Source organism: Zalophus californianus, chromosome 11, assembly GCF_009762305.2.
Source record: "Zalophus californianus isolate mZalCal1 chromosome 11, mZalCal1.pri.v2, whole genome shotgun sequence".
NCBI lineage: Eukaryota > Metazoa > Chordata > Mammalia > Carnivora > Otariidae > Zalophus > Zalophus californianus.
In genome coordinates, this window is record NC_045605.1 from 25,552,574 (window position 1) to 25,570,681 (window position 18,108).

General features: G+C 42.9%; 1 protein-coding gene across 1 annotated transcript in view; it reads right to left on the reverse strand.

The window, feature by feature from the left end:
• Nucleotides 1-10,633, reverse strand: part of PRDM10 (PR/SET domain 10) — a 93,813-nt gene extending 83,180 nt beyond the window's left edge. Inside the window, 1 exon segment of the mRNA XM_027581156.2 lies at nt 10,528-10,633. The gene's annotated coding sequence lies outside the window, so the exon portion shown is untranslated.
• Between the last annotated feature and the right edge of the window lie 7,475 nt (nt 10,634-18,108).

An 18,108-nucleotide genomic window follows, 5' to 3' on the forward strand; every position in this document is an offset into this window, starting at 1 on the left:
AAAAAAAAAAGTTTAAAAAAAACTTTTTTTCAGCAGAGAGGAAAAATGTAAATAACATTAATTCACTGTTGTACCAAGACAAAAGCTACCTGTGTGTACAGAACAGAACATAGCAGCCCTCAAATATTAACTGAGTCAACTCGTATCAGGAAAATTAATTACTCCAAATATCTTTTCTGCTTATCTCATGTATATGCATTTCTCTAGCAGGGGAATTGCTGGGCTTCAGAGTCAGCATATTTTTGACTTTCTAGATAATTCCAAACTGGTTTCCAAAGTAGTCATACCAAGTTATATTCCTATCAGCCAGGTATGAATGTTCCTATTGCTCAACAGCATCAGGATTCGGTATTGCCAACTGTAATTTAGGTATGCAGTAATATGGCACTATGGTTGTAATTTGCATTTCCTTGATTAACAAAGACCTTATTATGTTTTATTATGCATTTATTAGACATTTGGATATCTCCTTTTCTGAAGTGCCTGTTCAAGACTTCCACCCATTATTCTATTAGTGCAGGTAACATCTTATTTAAGGTAAGATTCTATATCCAAGACCTATCCTGAGGTCATGAATATATTCTCCTATATTAACTTCTAAAAGTTTTATTGTTTTGTCTTTCATTTGCCATGCCTCCTGGGTCATAAATTAAGTGTCTGAATATGTGTGAATCTATTTCTGTACTTCTCATAGTGTTCTACTGATCAATTAGTCTACCCTGGTGCCAATACCACACTGTCTTAATTATCACAGCTCTTCTTGATCTCCAGTAGAGATGATTTTCCAATTTATTTTTTCCTTTTCAAGAGTCTCTTGCCTTTTCTTGGTCATTAACAAAACATTTAGTATCAGCTTGTCTATTTTTTTAAATTTGCTGGGATTACATTAAATCTTAAGTCTGTTTCCAAAGAATTAACACCTTGCAATATATATATTCCAATCCTTGAACCAGTGTATCGTCTTCATTTATTTAGGTTTCACTTGAAGTCATTCAATAAAGTCATAGAATTTTTTCTGTAAAGGTCTTTTATACATATTTTGTTAGATTTAAAATATATATCCAATAGTTTTTCTTTTTTTTTAAAGATTTTATTTATTTATTTGAGAGAGAGAGAATGAGAGATAGAGAGCACAAGAGGGAAGAGGGTCAGAAAGAGAAGCAGACTCCCTGCTGAGCAGGGAGCCTGATGTGGGACTCGATCCTGGGACTCCAGGATCATGACCTGAGCCGAAGGCAGTCGCTTAACAAACTGAGCCACCCAGGCACCCTCCAATAGTTTTTTTTCAAAGATTTTATTTTTAGGCAATCTCTACACCCAATGTGGTACTTGAACCCACAACCCCAAGATCAAGTCACATGCTCTACCAACTGAACCAGGCAGGTGTCCCATATCTCCTATAAGTGGTGAAAAACCATGGATCTGGGGCTCCTGGGTGGCTCAGTTGGTTAAGTGACTGCCTTCGGCTCAGGTCATAATCCTGGAGTCCCTGGATTGAGTCCTGCATCAGGCTCCCTGCTCGGCAGGGAGTCTGCTCTCCCTCTGACCCTCCCCCATCTCATGTGCTCTCTTTCTCATTCTCTCTCTCTCAAATAAATAAAATCTTTAAAAGAAAAAAAGAAAAACCATGGATCTGAAAAAAAGATGATTGTTTCTAAATTTTATTTTATTTTATATTTTATTTATTTATTTGACAGAGAGAGACACAGTGAGAGAGGAAACACAAGCAGGGTGAGTGGGAGAGAGAAGCAGGCTTTCCGCGGAGCAGGGAGCCCGATGTGGGGCTCGATCTCAGGACCCTGGGATCATGACCTGAGCTGAAGACTAATTGATCAGTAGCCCAATGACTGAGCTACCCAGGCACCCCTTAATTTTTTTTTAATATTGTTTTTATTTGACAGAGAGACACAGCAAGAGAGGAAACACAAGTAGGGGGACTGGGAGAGGGGGAAGCAGGCTCCCCGCCGAGCAGGGAGCCCAATGCGGAGCTCGATCCCAGGACCCTGGGATCATGACCTCAGCCGAAGGCAGACGCCCAACGACTGAGCCACCCAGGCGCCCCTAAATTTTTTTATTTTTAAGTAATCTCTACACCCAACATAGGGCTCAAACCCACAACTCTGAGATCAAGAGTTACATGCTCCATCAACTGAGTCAACCAGGTGCCCCAAAAAGATATGATATTTTTTAATGATGTATAAAAAGATATCATTTTTTAGATTTTATTTATTTATTTATTTGAGAGAGAGCGAGCACAAGCAGGGGGAGAAGCAGAGAGAGAGGGAGAGAGAATCTCAAGCACATTCCTCACTGAGCACAGAACCCAACACAGAGCTCAATCTCATGACCCTGGGATCATGACCTGAGCCAAAACCAAGAGTCAGAAGCTTAACTGACTGAGCCATCCAGGCACCCCAAAAGATACCGTTTTTTTGATGAGACACCTAGACTTTGGGATAACTCATATATAATTCATATATAGATATGAATATAAGCATTCTCAAAATTTTTTAATGGAACAAAGTTCATCAAAGTACAATTTCTGCCGCAAAATTTAGTTTAGTTTTGGGTATTTTTTTAAGTAATCTCTACTCTCAACCTGGGGCTCAAACTCACAACCCCAAGATCAAGAGTCACATGCCCCACTGATTGAGTCAGCCAGGCTCTCCATAATTTAGGGGGAGGGGGTTGTTGTTGTTTTTTAAGATTTTATTAATTTATTTTAGAGAGAGAGAGTGTGTGAGCGGGGAGGGGTAGAGGGGAAAGGAGAGGAAGAAAGAATCTGAAGCAGACTCAGTGCTGAGCACAGAGCCCAAAGTGGGGCTAGATCCCACCACCAGATCATGACCTGAGATGAAACCATGAGTCAGACTCTCAAGAGACTGAGCCACCCAGGTACCCCCCCCATAATTTAGTTTTAACTCTAGAATTAACATTTTATAGTTATGTCATATCTTTAGGAGGTTTAAATGTTTTGAGAAAACAGGTTTAACATACTTGAGAAAACTTATGTTACATAAACAAGTATCCTAAACACCAATTGGTTGTAGGTCCTTACATTTATCAATGTATGAAGTACTTAAATAAAATCCAGAATAGGGTGCCTGGGTGGCTCAGTTGGTTAAGCGACTGCCTTCGGCTCAGGTCATGATCCTGGAGTGCCAGGATCGAGTCCCACATCGGGCTCCCTGCTCAGCGGGGAGTCTGCTTCTCCGTCTGACCCTCCCCCCCTCATGCTCTATCTCAGTCTCTCTCTCAAATAAATACATAAAATCTTTTAAATAAATAAATAAAATGCAGAATAATTTCATTCATCAACTTCGAGTAGATAAATGAGTAAAGAAACTGAAATCTAATTAATATACACACCATTGCGTGAGATTGAGAACCCACACGCCTTGCTCCTAGCCTTAGTTCCCACCACTCTCACACCATCACTAAATTGTCCCCTTATTCTCATCTGTAAACTAGTTACAATACTGTTCTGTCAGTGTCACACATTAAGGATGAAATGTAAACAGATGCCTTAGAAAACACACTAAAAAATTTAGTCAAACGCAAAGCAACAATTAGCCACAGGTGTTAGAGGTATTCTGCCATCAGAAGGACATGACAATAAGGTTGCCTTTAATCACGGTTTGTAGTAAGACCGAAAACAGACTGGCCTCAAAATTTTCAAGCAAGAAGAGATTTTCACACAAAAAATAAAAATTTTGAAGAAAAAGGAAGAAAGTCTCAGAAATCACCTCGAATATCTTAAAATTAATTACCTTCACTCCTTTATTCCTCCAAACATCTTAGAATCCAGTAAGGAAATGGCATTCTTGTACTGCATTCTATATGAGGAGGCTAAAATCTATCCATCACTTCTAGGAATTTATAACATATTTAGGAAACAAGAAATAAGCATAAATAATTGCTACATGATACAAATTAAGTACTCAATAAATGCTATTATTATTACAAAACAGTACAAAAATCCTGTAGGACATTCAGAGACAAAAGGGATCACTTTCAAGTAAGATGGTCAACAGGAACTCAATGAAGAATGTGTGCAGTGGTTGGCAAACTACAGCCCAAGGGTGGCTCAACACCTGTTTTTGGATATAGCCTGTAAGCTAAGAATGGTTTTTACATTTTAAAATAGTTGAAAAAGGGCGCCTGGGTGGCTCAGTCTGTTAAGCGTCTGCCTCCAGCTCAGGTCATGATCCCAGAGTCCTGGGATCAAGTCCCACATTGTGCTCCCTGCTTGGCGGGGAGTCGGCTTTTTCCTCTACCCCTCCCCCCTGCTTCTGCGTGCGTGCTCTCTCTCTCTCTCTCTCAAATAAATAAAATATTTTTAAAAATAGTAAAATAAAACAGTTGAAAAGACTCCAAAAAAAGAGCATTTCTTTTTTTTTAAGATTATTTATTTATTTATTTGAGAGAGTGAGAATGAGAGAGAGAGCACATGAGAGGGGGGAGGGTCAGAGGGAGAAGCAGACTCCCTGCTGAGCAGGGAGCCCGATGTGGAACTCGATCCCGGGACTTCAGGATCATGACCTGAGCCGAAGGCAGTCGCTTAACCAACTGAGCCACCCAGGCGCCCAAAAAAGAGCATTTTGTAACACATGAAAGTTATAGTACATCACACTTCGGGGTCCATAAATAAAGTTTAATTGGAACACAGCCATGCTTCACATGACAGGGGTGAAGGAGCAGTTGTAACAGGGACCAAATGGCCCACAAAACCACAAATATTTACTCCCTGGTTCTTTACCGAAAAAAAGTTTACCAACCAACTGCTCAAGAAATATGGGTGGGATTTTGGTGGACAGAACTAGAGGAGGAGGTGGGGGTTGGGGGGATGACACAAACATTCCATATGAGAAATGAAGGTGTGAAAACATGAAGGAAAACTCCAGAATATTTCAGGGACAGTGGGAAGACTGGTTTGGCTGAAGCAGAGGGTCCAAAATCGGTAGTCACTGAGCTACTGATGACTATGTGCTTTGTTACTGAGCCATTTATATCATTATGGTAACTGATAACAAGCATTCTCATACCAAGACTATGAGATTGGTACTATCATTATCCCCATTAATAATTAAGAACTAGTTAAATGATGGGTGCCTGGGTGGCGCAGTCTATTGAGCAGCTGACTCTTGGTTTCAGCTGAGGTTGTGATCTCAGGGTGGTGAGATCGAGCCACGCATGGGGCTCTGCGCTCAGCCCTCAGCACTCAGCACAGGGAAGAGTCTTCTTGAGACTCTCTCACTTTCCCTCCACCCCTCCACACCAGGCTCTCTGTCTCTCTCGCTCGCTCTCTCTAAAATATAAATCTTAAAAAAAAAAACAAACTAGTTATATGACTTAATAAAGAAACTACTCTGTCAAATAAATAAAATATTTAAAAAGGGGGCAGGGGTGCCTGGGTGACTCAGTTAAGTGTCTGCCTTTGGCTCAGGTCATGACCCCAGGGTCTTGGGATCAAGCCCTATGTTGGGCTGCTTGCTCAACGGGGAGTCTACTTCTCCCTCTCCCTCTGCCTCCCTCTCCCCCTGCTTGTGTGCTCTCTTTCTCTGTCAAATAAATGAATAAAATCTTAAAAAAAGAAAGAAAGAAAGAAAGAAACTAAGCTTACAGATTTTATGTAGTGGGCCCAAGATGAGTCAATTGAATCTAGTCTATGAATCTAGGTTTCTTTGCCTGCAGAGCCCATGCTGTTCAATACTACAACATACCAAACCTCCATACAGGGTAGTAGAAGGAAATATTTGTTTTCAAATACAGGCATAAAAAGAACATGATTTTATCTGTAAGCTATGACTCTTTTGTATTTAAAAGAACAGTTGTCCCATGAGCTGGTCCAAAGTGTTCCACACTTGGAATTAAACTATCATGGCCCTCTTCCTAAATCATAGGAGGAAAAAAAAAATGTGAGCTTGATTTTCTCAATTTCAACTTTCTCCCAGAAGTATTTCTTAAATCTTTGAAAAAATGACACATCATAAAAATCAATAAGTACCAGACCAAGTTTGGTAAAATTCAGCAGATTATGCCTAGCTCGACTTTTTTTTAATGGATTATGTGCTCAATAGATTTACATTTTATTATTTTAAGTTCAAATGATTAATTGAGTTTATTAATTCAGGAACAGTTAACTCAATTATCTAGAAGTAGTTTTAATGTTTTCTTCAAAAGAATAATGCTTCTGTGAGAGCTATCATAAGCATTAAGAAAAAAATCAGGCACACCTACATATTAGCAGTATCTATTAGATGAAACTATAGAAACCAAAAGATAATACATTGTATGAGGGCTTACTGCTACTTGGAAACACCCCACTCCCATTAAACTAAATCTAAGGCTGCACAGTTCAACAGAAATATGCAAGCCACACAGGCAAGCCACATATGTAATTTTAAATCTTCTAGTAGCCACATTTTTTAAAAGTTGAAACAGGTGAAATTGCAATAATTATTTAACCTAGTATATGTAACATATTATCATTTCAACATATAATCAATATTTTAAGAGCACCTGGCTAGCTCAGTGGGAAAAGCATGTGACTCTTGATCTCAGGGTCATGAGTACAAGCCCAACATTGGGTAGAGAGATTACTTAAAAATAAATAAATTTTATAATCAACATTTTATCAATTGAATTTTTTTCATACTTAATCTCAAAATCTGGCATAAAAGTATTTTACACTTACAGCACTAGGCAAATTTCAAGTGCTCCACAGCCACATGTGGCCACTGGCTACCATATTGGACTGCAGAGATCTAAGGGATAGCTCTTCTAAAAACCACAATAGGAAAAAGGCTATGGATTACAACCAGCGAATCAGACCTAGAAAGTGAAAGACATGGGTCAAGAAAGGGAGCTTGTAGCTCCAATATTCTAATGTTGAAATAAGAGTTCAACTAGGAAATGAATAACAAACAATAATGGACCATTTTAGCAGATAATGACCTTTCAGCAATCTACTTGGGGTTCTTAAAATATTGCATAGTATTGATTGTATGTTTGTTTTCTCTACATTGTAACTAGTCTTGCTATAATTGTTATTTGAGATTACCCATAATCTCCCCCCTCCCTCTCCATTTCCTCACCCCCACCACCACCCCCACCACCCCCGCCAAGGAATTTTCTATTTCAAAGTTATCAAAAAACAAAAAACAAAACCTACTTCCAGTTGCTTTTCACAACCTGAACAAATTTAAAATCTACACAGGTAATGTGTAAGCCACTGAAGGATCTGGGGAAGGGAATGGAAATAATGTTTCAGTACTAATAGTGAAGTATCCATGTCACAGAAGGAGGGGGGAGGAAATAAACTGGAAAGGCACTAGTTCAGAATGTTCCACATGAATCTTGAAATCTTGTAGCCTTGAGAACAAAAAAGGACAGAGACCAGATTTAGCAGTGATTCAAGTAAATCAGGTAAACAGTATCATGCCAGAAGAAGGAGAAGACTTCAAAGGAGACTGACCAAAATAATGAAGTCAGCAGCTCCCCCCTTACCTTCCTCTCCCTACACCGTACTCCAGGAGAATCCCAGAGGGACCATTCTGCAAAGATTTGCTTGTAGCAAACATTTCCTTTTCCTTAACTCACTAGCTCTTTCTAGACACCAGACCAAATTCTCATTTGCTAATCTATTAAAGTACCTATGATAAATATGAGCAATAATAAATTCTGTTTATAAAAAACATACAAATTGCTGGAGGAGGTGTGTCTACACTCTTTGGGGAAAGAGGTGGGGTGAGGGAAGATTATTTTAGGTGATAATAGGTCAAAGTAAATCAGCATTCAATTTTAAAACAAACTCTGACTAAACAATTCAAACACTGCAATGACAAAATGCTTAGTAGTTTATCACTTTTACCAACTGAAAGTATGTAGTTACAATGTGTTTACTAATGCTTGAAATGTAAAATTAAGGAAACCATAATTATAGCTCAATATTTTTCAACTCTGATCAATTCTGCATGTTACTCAGAAACCTATCCCATTAGGACATGTTTTTAAAAAGTAAAAAGAATCAAATGTTATAATTCTTTCAGTTCAGAGGGTTTCATGATGCCCCCTTCAAGTAATGGGGAAAAGTACTACAGTGGCAAATCATCAATGAAGTCATTAAGGTACCGATCTACGTGAAAAACAAAACTAGAAACAAAAGCCAAATATGATGCCAAGTTTGTAAAAATGTTTCATACACACACCAAGATTTGAAGCACACTAAAGTATCAGCAAGGATTATCTGTGGTAATTTTACTTTAGGTAATTTTTATTTTAACCTGTTTCTATATTTTCTGTTTTCTACAATGATGATATATTATTGTTAAAACTGGTATGAAAAAATAAAATTTGACAAGTGGAAACTGAGGTTGTACCAATCAATTTAGTATTATATCGGATTGATAGGCTATCCCTTATACCACAATATTCTAAGCAAAAAGCATTCAGGGCCCTTGAAGACATGAACTTTGCCTTATCTATATAATACATACTTGATTACATTCACATGTACAATATATGATGCGCAGATTAATACTTGTGCTGCACAACATTTGGAAACTAAAAATGGTTCATTTAGGAAAAGACAAAGCAGGTAAGCACCCTTGCAAAAGAAAGGAGAGCCAAGAGTGGATGGTCAAGGAATAAATCAGTAAGAGGAGTCACAAGGTGGGAATAACGTCTTGGTCCAAAATTTTAAAATGTAGATCTACTACAAATTGGTTTTTTTTTTTTAAGATTTTATTTATTTACTTGTCAGAGAGCACAAGCAGGGGGCCCCGCAGAGGGAGAAGCGAGCTCTCCATTGAGCAAGGAGCCCAGTGCGGGACTCCCATCTATCCCAAGACCTTGGATCGTAACCTGAGCCGAAGGCAGACAGACGCTTAACCGACTGAGCCACCCAGGAGACCCTAAATTGTTCACTTTTAAAAACGGCCCATTTTTTGTCAATTTCACCTCTACTCATTAAAAAAGTAAAGGTAGACTTCTAAATATAACAGATTGAATCAGCACTGCTTTAAAACGCGGCTTTGCCCCCTAACAAAGGCAATTTTTCTCAATTCTAGAGCAACATGTAACTATGGTTCATCAACGTGGAAACTATTGTGGTGCCGGGAATGGAGTGGGTAGAAGAGTACCAAAAACAGTGTACCTTCCTGCCTTCAAAGAGCTTACTGCAATAGGGAGAGGGATAACAAAGGAACGGGTGACGGAAAGAGGTCACAAAACAGTCACGAGTGATTTTGTTGGTTTTAAAATAATGAAGGTTAAGTACTGTTGAGGTTAAAAAAAGTTTGTGGAACAAGATTTGAACAGACGATGGTGCAGAATTAGGCACATGGCTGAGCTGGGTGGGACTCATCGCACACTTAATCCTCGATGACAGCACCAAAACCAGCCCTCTCTGGGCTTAAGCGTACACAAACATTGATTGAAAATTGACTGAAATCCAACAAATCCGCCAAGCAAGGCTAAACACGCACGCACGCAAAATTCAACAGCGCTGCGTTCATTTTCCTTGGTAGAGTACCTAATACCTGGCTACTGACTAAAAAAGGCTTAACGAAAGCTGATGATCGGCTGGAATCTATACACCATCAACCCGCTCCCAAAGGGCCTCTGGCTCACGCCTTTGCACGCCAACACCGGGCGCTGGTTGACCTCGGCCTCCGCCCTGCTCACCCCGGGACGCTGTTTACCAAGGCTGACCCAAACGTGCCATCCCCACGCCCCTCCAAGCCGGGCCTCCCCGGGTCCCGGCGACGCCACCTTGTAAATATGGGACTGGGAGGGGGGGGACCCGCAATCAATGGCAGGTGGGTGGCGCGGCCTCACGAGACAAAGCAGGGCTCCCCATCCAAGGGAGCCCTCCATCGCGCGGGCCGCCTGCCCGCCTGGCCCCGAGGTCCGGGCCGCGCCGCCACCCCCGCGCCGCCCCCCGGGTACCCGGCCGGCGGAGACCGCCCGCTGCACCCCGAGCGGCCGCCGCACCCCGAGCGCCGGCCCAACCGCCGCGGCAGGAGCGCGCAGGGCGCCCAACTGCCGTCCCGGCCCAACCAACGCGGGCAGGGGAGGAGAGGTGCGCGCGGCCGGCGGAGCGTGCGAGCCACTCGGGGGTCGCAGGGGGGAGGCTGCGCGCGGGGAAGGCAGGGGCCAAGAGGCGCCGAAGCCATCGCTGAACGCAGCGCCAGGAGGGGCTCCTTTAGGGGGTTTTGCCCCTTTCCCCTTAGAAGGTGCAGATGGTTTGACCCCCCACCCCGAGTGAGGTGCCTTGTCCCAGCCCCGGCTGGACTGTACCATCGGGCGGTGCCGCCGGGATTTCTCCCCCCCCACCACCACCACCATCAGTTCCCCCCCCCCCCCACCCGGGTCCGCGGTCGGTTGGCCCCGGCCGGGCTCTGAGACGCGGAAAGAGCTTGGCGCCATTTTGGGTGGGACTAAGCAAAGACGAAACACCCTCCCAGTCGATGGGGTACTCTGGACGCTGGCTTATCCGGTTCCCTTAATCCTTTAGGTACTCACACGACGTTGGGTGAGGGGAGCTGGAAGATCAGCGGGTCCCCGATCCTCTCTCCCTAGGGGTGATGGAAATCAAACCCCCCCCGCCACCTCCAGGTGGTTCTTCCCGCCGCAGAGTGGGAGCAGCATAAAAGGCGGGGCCTTATTAGCATAGTCTGCCTGGCAACCTGATCTCGACGTTATATGATTGGCTGAACTCTGTAAACCCCATGCCCTGCCTAGAGACGAGTAACGCTGGGGCGAACTGACAGGCCCAGATTTAAGACTCATGACGAAGATCCTGAGACGCTTGTTCAGGCGGCAGAGAAAGCCAAAAGGAGATTCACACAATGGCCCAATGACTGAAGGCCTCTTTATTTCGTGCTCTGCTGTTCATTTAAAACCCAATCAAAGAGCGGGTCTCAGGCCGCGCTGGCCTGCGTTTGTACTCTAAGCCAATCAGAAAAGCCGACTCTTCGGATTCAGGGTCAAGCCGGCCCTGAGGGTCCCGTGGCCGCCGAGGTGGGGAAAAGTCCCCGCCTCGGTGCCGCAGGTAGAGGGGATGGAGTGCTCGTCGGAGTGCGAGCGAGCCCCCCCTCCCACACCCGAGAGGCCCGGTGTGCTGAGACGCCGAGCCAGGGGACGTGGCGGGACGAGTGCGCCGCCGGCTTGCGGGCGTGCTCCGGTTTGGCGCCCTCACACAGTTTAGCACCTGAGGCCGACCTGCCTGCGGAGCTCAGCTGAACCGATGCTACGCGCGAACCCCGAACGCAGTGCGGGCCTCGGCCGGTCGGCATGCGCCTTCCTGGGCCTCGGGCTCCAGGCTTCTGGGTGTACGGCTCCCGCCGCGCGCTCCTCCTGGGCTGACGGTGCCTCCACCCCTGGCCCCGCGACTGCGTGTGTGTTCAGTCCTTGCCAAACCCTGGAGCGCCTCGCCGCCTCTCTCCTTTACCCTCTTCCCATTTTTTCAGAAACATGAAGTAGTATTCAACACTGATTAACCAGTGACTCAGTCACTCATTTCTTAACCTCAGGCTTCCACATCCTACCATCCCGTAAAATTGCCTTCCCAAAGGGCAGCCAAGTGCACAGAAAGGAACCCAAGCTCTGGAGCAAGACGCCCAGCCCTAGATAGCAACCCCTAATAGGAATGGCAACTAAATCTGGAAGAGACCTTGAACCTTTGGACCTTCAGGGAGTTTTCCCCTCCAAAACATCTACCTTGCTACATTGTTTTGAAGATTGAGATTTACATGTAAAAATACCTCCCTACCAGGAACTTAAACGAATGGAAGTGTTAATGATGATAAAACAGACAAAACTGCTAAACTAATTGGCTAACCAAGAAAAAGAGGAAGAAAGCACAACTAAGCAAAAGACTTGAGAATAGAAAACATCCAAGGGTGGGGAGGGGAATCTAAAATCCATTCAACAATGTCCTCCTCACTGTTTTATTTAAAAAAAAAACTGGAAACAAAGTGGAAAGAGTAGGAGAACATTGCGTTTTTAAGAACTTAAAGACAGTTGATTACCTCATAAGCAACTTGATAACTAGACCGTGTCTTGTTCCGCCACAGGGACGAAGAAGCACAAGACTTAGAACGAGATGGTCCAAAAACACTTGTTGAATTTAACTGAGAAGGAAACGTATTTGGGGTGGCACGGGCAGGGGGCCCGCGCGGTGGAGGGCTCTCCCTTGGATGGGGTGCCCTGCTTTGTCTCTTGAGGCCGCGCCACCCACCTGCCACCTGATGAGGCAGAAGCAAGTAACTCTTCAGGGGACACATGGCAGTCAGTTGCCTTAGAAAAGATTATATTGGTTAAGAAAGTCATTCCAGTGTTCCCCTTTAGCCCCGTCAGGGGACAGACAATGCCAGAGGCTGGACACGTCTGCTCCTGTATCCTTTGGCCTCTAGAGAAAACTTTCCCCATTTTGAGATTTGACATATCATGCTCTCTGATGGATTAAGATGGTCCCAAATGAGGTCTGCTGACCAGAAATGTCAAGGAACCCAAAAGGGGGAGCTGACATGAGGAAGGGGGCTATCTGGACTACAGAGCACAAGTCACCCTCATGGACTTTGAAAAATGGTCTGAAACTTTAGAGTGCACACATATTACGGTTGGACACCACCCCAAAGATTTTTTATTCAGAAGACCTTGAGTGAACCTCAGCAACCTGCATTTCATATATTTTTGTTAAGGTTGCTTTTTAAGTATTCTCTACACCCAATGTGGGGCTCAAACTCACAACCCCAAGATCAAGAGGTACACTCTCTAATGACTGAGTCAGCCAGGTGACCCTCATATAAATTTTTAATTTTAAATTTATACTCAGTAAAATTCACTCATTTTGGTATACTACTATTTATTGAATATGTACTGTATATAGTAGAGGCAACAGAAGAACTTAAGATAATTCCAGGTGATAAGTGCTATAAAGAAAATAAAGCAGGGGCACCTGGGTGGCTCAGTCAGTTAAGTGCCTGCCTTCCACTCAGATCATGATCCCAGGATCTTGGGATCGAGCCCCCATAGGACTCCCGGCTCAGCGGAGAATTTGCTTCTCCCTCTCCCTCTATCCCTCCCCCTCCAACTCCCCCTCCCCCTGCTCTTGGGAGGTCTCTCTTAAACAAATCTTTTTTTTTAAGAGTTTATTTATTTATTTGACAGAGAGAGACATAGCGAGAGAGGGAACACAAGCAGGTGGAGTGGGAGAGGGAGAAGCAGGCTTCCCGCGGAGCAGGGAGCCCGATGCGGGGCTCGATCCCAGGACCCTGGGATCATGACCTGAGCCGAAGGCAGACGCTTAACGACTGAGCCACCCAGATGCCCCAAACATATCTTTTTTTTAAAGATTTTATTTATTTGAGAGAAAGAGAGAGAACGAGCAGAGGGAGGAGCCAAAGGGAATGGGAGAAGCAAGGCTCCATCCCAGGACCCTGGGATCATGACCTGAGCCGAAGGCAGACGTTTAACCAGGCTCCCCTCAAATAAATAAAATCTTAAAAAAAAAAAAAAGTAAAGCAGGAAAATGTAAAGTGTGGGAGATGCTGGGAACTTAAATAGAGTGTCAAAGAAGTCTTTTTTTAAAAAGATTTTATTTATTTATTTGAGAAAGAGACAGGTGACAAGAGAGAGCACAGACAAGGAGAAAAGGGAGAAGCAGGCTTCCTGCCGAGCAGGGAGCCAGACATGGGGCTTGAACCTAGGACCCCGGGATGACGACCTGAGCTGAAGGCAGATGCTTAACCACTGAGCCACCCAGGCACCCCCAAAGAAGTCTTTTCTAAGATACTCACATTTGAGCTGAGACTTGAATATTGGAAAAAAAAAAAAAGGCCAGCCATTAAAATTAACAACATGGGAAACAACAGATAGATGTTGGTGAGGATGTGGAGAAAGGGGAACCCTCTTACACTGTTGGTGGGAATGCAAGCTGGTGCAGCCACTGTGGAAAACAGTATAGAGTTTCCTTAAAAAGTTAAAAATAGAACTACCCTACCACCCAGCAATTGCACTACTAGGTATTTACCCAAATGATACAAAAATATTGATTCGAAGGGATACATGCACCCCTATGTTTATAGCAGCATTACAACAATAGACAAATTATGGAAAGAGCCCAGATGCCCATCAACTGATGAAGGGATAAAGAAGATGTGGTACGTACACACACACACACACACACACACACACACACACACACACAGGAATATTACTTGGCCATAAAAAAAGAATGAAATCTTGCCATTTTTAGAGTGAAGCTCCATAAAGGCAGGGATTTTTGTGTTGAAATTTTTTTTCACACTAAAAACAATAAGAAAGCTAGAGTTGCTAGAATATAAGGCAAGGATACAAGAAAACTTGAAGAGATACTTAGATCACACAACCAGATCATACAAGGTTTTGAATGCTATGGTATTAGAGTTGTTATTGTATTTTAAGTGCAATTTAAAGTAGTTGGACATTTTAAACAGGGGTATAACTTTTTTTTTAAGATAATTCTGGCTGCTCTAGGGTGCTTATCTTGTTCGGTGAGAGGGGGAGAAATAAGAGACAAGGAGGATAGTTAGGAGTCTGTTGCAATATACTCTAAGCAAGAAATTGGTGATCTTGACTAAAATAGGAGTAGTGTAAATGGGAGAAGTGTGTGGATACCAGATATGCTTTGGAGGTAAAGCCACAGAACTTGCAAATAGATAAGACAATGGAACAGAGTGGGGGTTTCTAGTGATGACAAGAGAGTGATCAAGAATCACTTGAAAAATTGAGACAAAAAAAAAGAAGAAAGAAAAATTGAGTCTTGAGTGACCAAGTGAATGTTGATGGCTCCACTGAAATTGGGAAGACTGAGAGAGAAATGGTTAGAAAATTAAGTGTTCCATTGTGGTCATGCTAAGTTTGAAGTATACATTTTAGAAATCCAATTGGACATACTATATTGGCAGTTGGAATTCAAGGAGAGATCAAGGCTATGATACAACTTCAGGATTCATCAGACCATAAATTGTATTTAAATACATAAGGTTGGGGTGCCTGGCTGGCTTAGTCGGTGGAACATGCGACTCTTGATCTTGGGGTTGTGAGTTCAAGCCCCATGCTGGGCATAGTGCTTACTAAAAAAAACTTAACTACATAAGGTTACATGAAGTCTAATTATTATTTTTTTCTTTAAAGATTTTATTTATGTATTTGACAGAGAGAGACACAGCAAGAGAGGGAACACAAGCAGGGGGAGTGGGAGAGGGAGAAGCAGGCTTCCCACTGAGCAGGGACCCCAATGCAGGGCTTGATCCCAGGACCCTGGGATCATGACCTGAGCCGAAGGCAGATGCTTAACGACTGAGCCACCCAGGCGCCCCTACATGAAGTCTAATTAGATAAGGTCATCTAATAAGGCTTAGGTGAGGGAGAGAGTGTATATGGAAAACACAAGAGGGTCCAGGATTAAGCAGTTGGGAGCTGCTGAATTTAGAGATGAAGGATAGGAGGAGAGTCAACAAAAGAGATCGTTAAGGCCAATAAAACAGGAGGGGAACAGAAGAGAATGGTGTCTGAGAAGCCTCAAGAAGGAAGTGTTTCAAGAAGGGTGTAGTAGTCAGCTGCAGCTAATACTACTGAGAGGTAAAGAAAGATAAAGTCAGGGGCGCCTGGGTGGCTCAGTGAGTTGGGCATCTGCCTTCAGCTTGGGTCGTGATCCCAGGGTCCTGGGATGGAGCCCCACATTGTGCTCCCTGCTCAGTGGGGAGCCCGCTTCTCCCTCTGCCTCTCCCCCTGCTAGGGCTTTCTCTCTCTCTCTCTCTCTCTCTCTCTCTCTCTCTCTCTCAAATAAATAAAATCTTAAAAAAAAAGTTAAAGTCAAATAACCTGTGGATCTGGAAAGATGGCGTGGAAGTAACTGGTAACTTGTCAATAACAGTTTCAGGGGAGGGTTAGAAAACAGAACAGGAGTTGCCTGAAGAAAGAATGGGAGGTGAAGACGGACACCCGTTGCCAACAGTGTAGCAAATAAGAAAGGCCAACAGAAACAGCTAAAATGCTATTTATGCGCTTTTGTAAAAGACCTTTCTTAAATGTCTCACAGAGCTGGCAACAGAGTGAGGAGTTTACAAAGGTTAATAACAAAGTGAGTAAAAAAGGGAAAGCTCATCATTATAGAGGAAAGCAAATGAATAAAGAAAAAGGAATGCTGGAAAAAGAAAAACTGTCATTTGACAGCAACCAAAACAATTATTAAAGTTTCTCAAACAAGAATTATAGGTGTATACTGAAATCAATAGATGAAAATTTGACTTGATGTCAACACAGTCTTGAAATATCTCCACAAAAGATACTTATTAATTACAAGGAAAAAGATAACTTTATAATGGAGAAATTTGGAGATACCATCATAGTGATCAAAGTTACTATCCTAAGGGGGCGCCAGGTGGCTCAGTAGGTTAAGCATCTGCCTTTGTCTTAGGTCATGATCACAGGGTCCTGAGTTGGGCTCCCTGCTCAGTGGGGAGTCTGCTTCTCCCTCTGCCCCTCCCCCTGCTCGTGCTCACATGTCTGTGTGCTCTCTCTCTCTCAAACAAATCATTTTTTTTTTTTAAAAAAGCAAAGTTACTATCTTCAGGAATAGGACAATGGAGACCATGTGCTTCTCCCTGTGGCACTGAGGATACAGCTTCACTTCTGCAATATGGCTGCCAAAAATTAATAACCTGAATCTGATTCTAAGGGAACAATATGCACACCCAAACTGAGTGACATTCTATAAGATAACTGGCCTGTAGTCACCTTAGATACATTAATGTCATGGGACTTTATGGTTGGCTCAATCGGTAGGGCATGTGACTCTTGATCTCAAGGTCTTGAGTTCAAGTCCCACATTGGGCATGGAGCCTACTTAAAAAAAAAAAATTGTTAATGTCATGAAAAACAAAGTCTGAGGAACCGTTCCAGACTAAAGAGACTAAAAAGACACAACAACTAAATGCCCCAGATTTGGATTCTGGACCAGGAAAAAACTTTTTTTTTACATGTATAGAGAACAATTGGTCACATTGGAATAAACTCTGTAGATTACATAATAATACCATATAAATGTAAATTTTTGATTTTGAGCATTGTATTGTGAATATATAAAAGTATTTTCTTACTTTTAGGAACACACACCAAGTGAAGGGGAACTGTATAGGCAGTTTATTCTCAAACAGTTCAGAAAAAGAAAAAAAAATTCCATGTACATGTGACTAAAATATTAACATGGAGATATGATAGGTGTATAGTAATTCTTGTACTATTTTTACAAATTTTCTGTAAGTGTGAAATAATAAAACAAGTTAATAGTCAACAAAAACAAAAAAGCTAGTCATTTGGCTTCAGGTCTGCATCCTGAGGAAAGGGGATGACTGATGTTGGAACTGGGTGGGCTTCGGAGAAAGAATCGAGGAGTTTGTGACCAGGCTAGAGTTGTTCAGAGCTTCACTCTTTTTTTTTTTTAAGATTTTATTTATTTATTTGACAGAGAGAGAGAGAGAGAGCACAAGCGAGCACAAGCAGGGGGAGGGCAGGCAGAGGGAGAGAGCAAAGCAGGCTCCCTACAGAGCAGGGAACCTGATGCGGGGCTCCATCCCAGGACCTCAGGATCATGACCTGAGCCACTCAGGCACCCTGAGCTTCACTCTTGCTCAGAAAAAAATCTAACAGGTTTCAGGTGTGGGTGACTATGAGTGTAACTGAATGTTTGAAATTAAATTTTTTTAATTTTTTAATTAAATTAAATTAATTAAATTTAATCAATTTAATGTGGGCGCCTGTGGCTCAGTCTGTTGGGCATCTGTCTTCGGCTTGGGTCCTGATCTCAGGGTCCTGGGATTGAGCCCTGCATTGGGTTCCCTGCTGCACAGGGAGCCTGCTTCTCCCTCTCCCTCTGCCTGCCCCTCCCCCAACTCATGCTCTCTCTCTCTCTCTCTCTCTCTCTCAAATAAATAAATAAAATCTTTTTAAAAAATTCAATTTAATGAACCTATAGTATATTATTAATTTCAGAGGTAGAATTTAGTGATTCATCAGTTGCATATAATTCCCGGTGCTCATTTCATCAAGTGCCCTCCT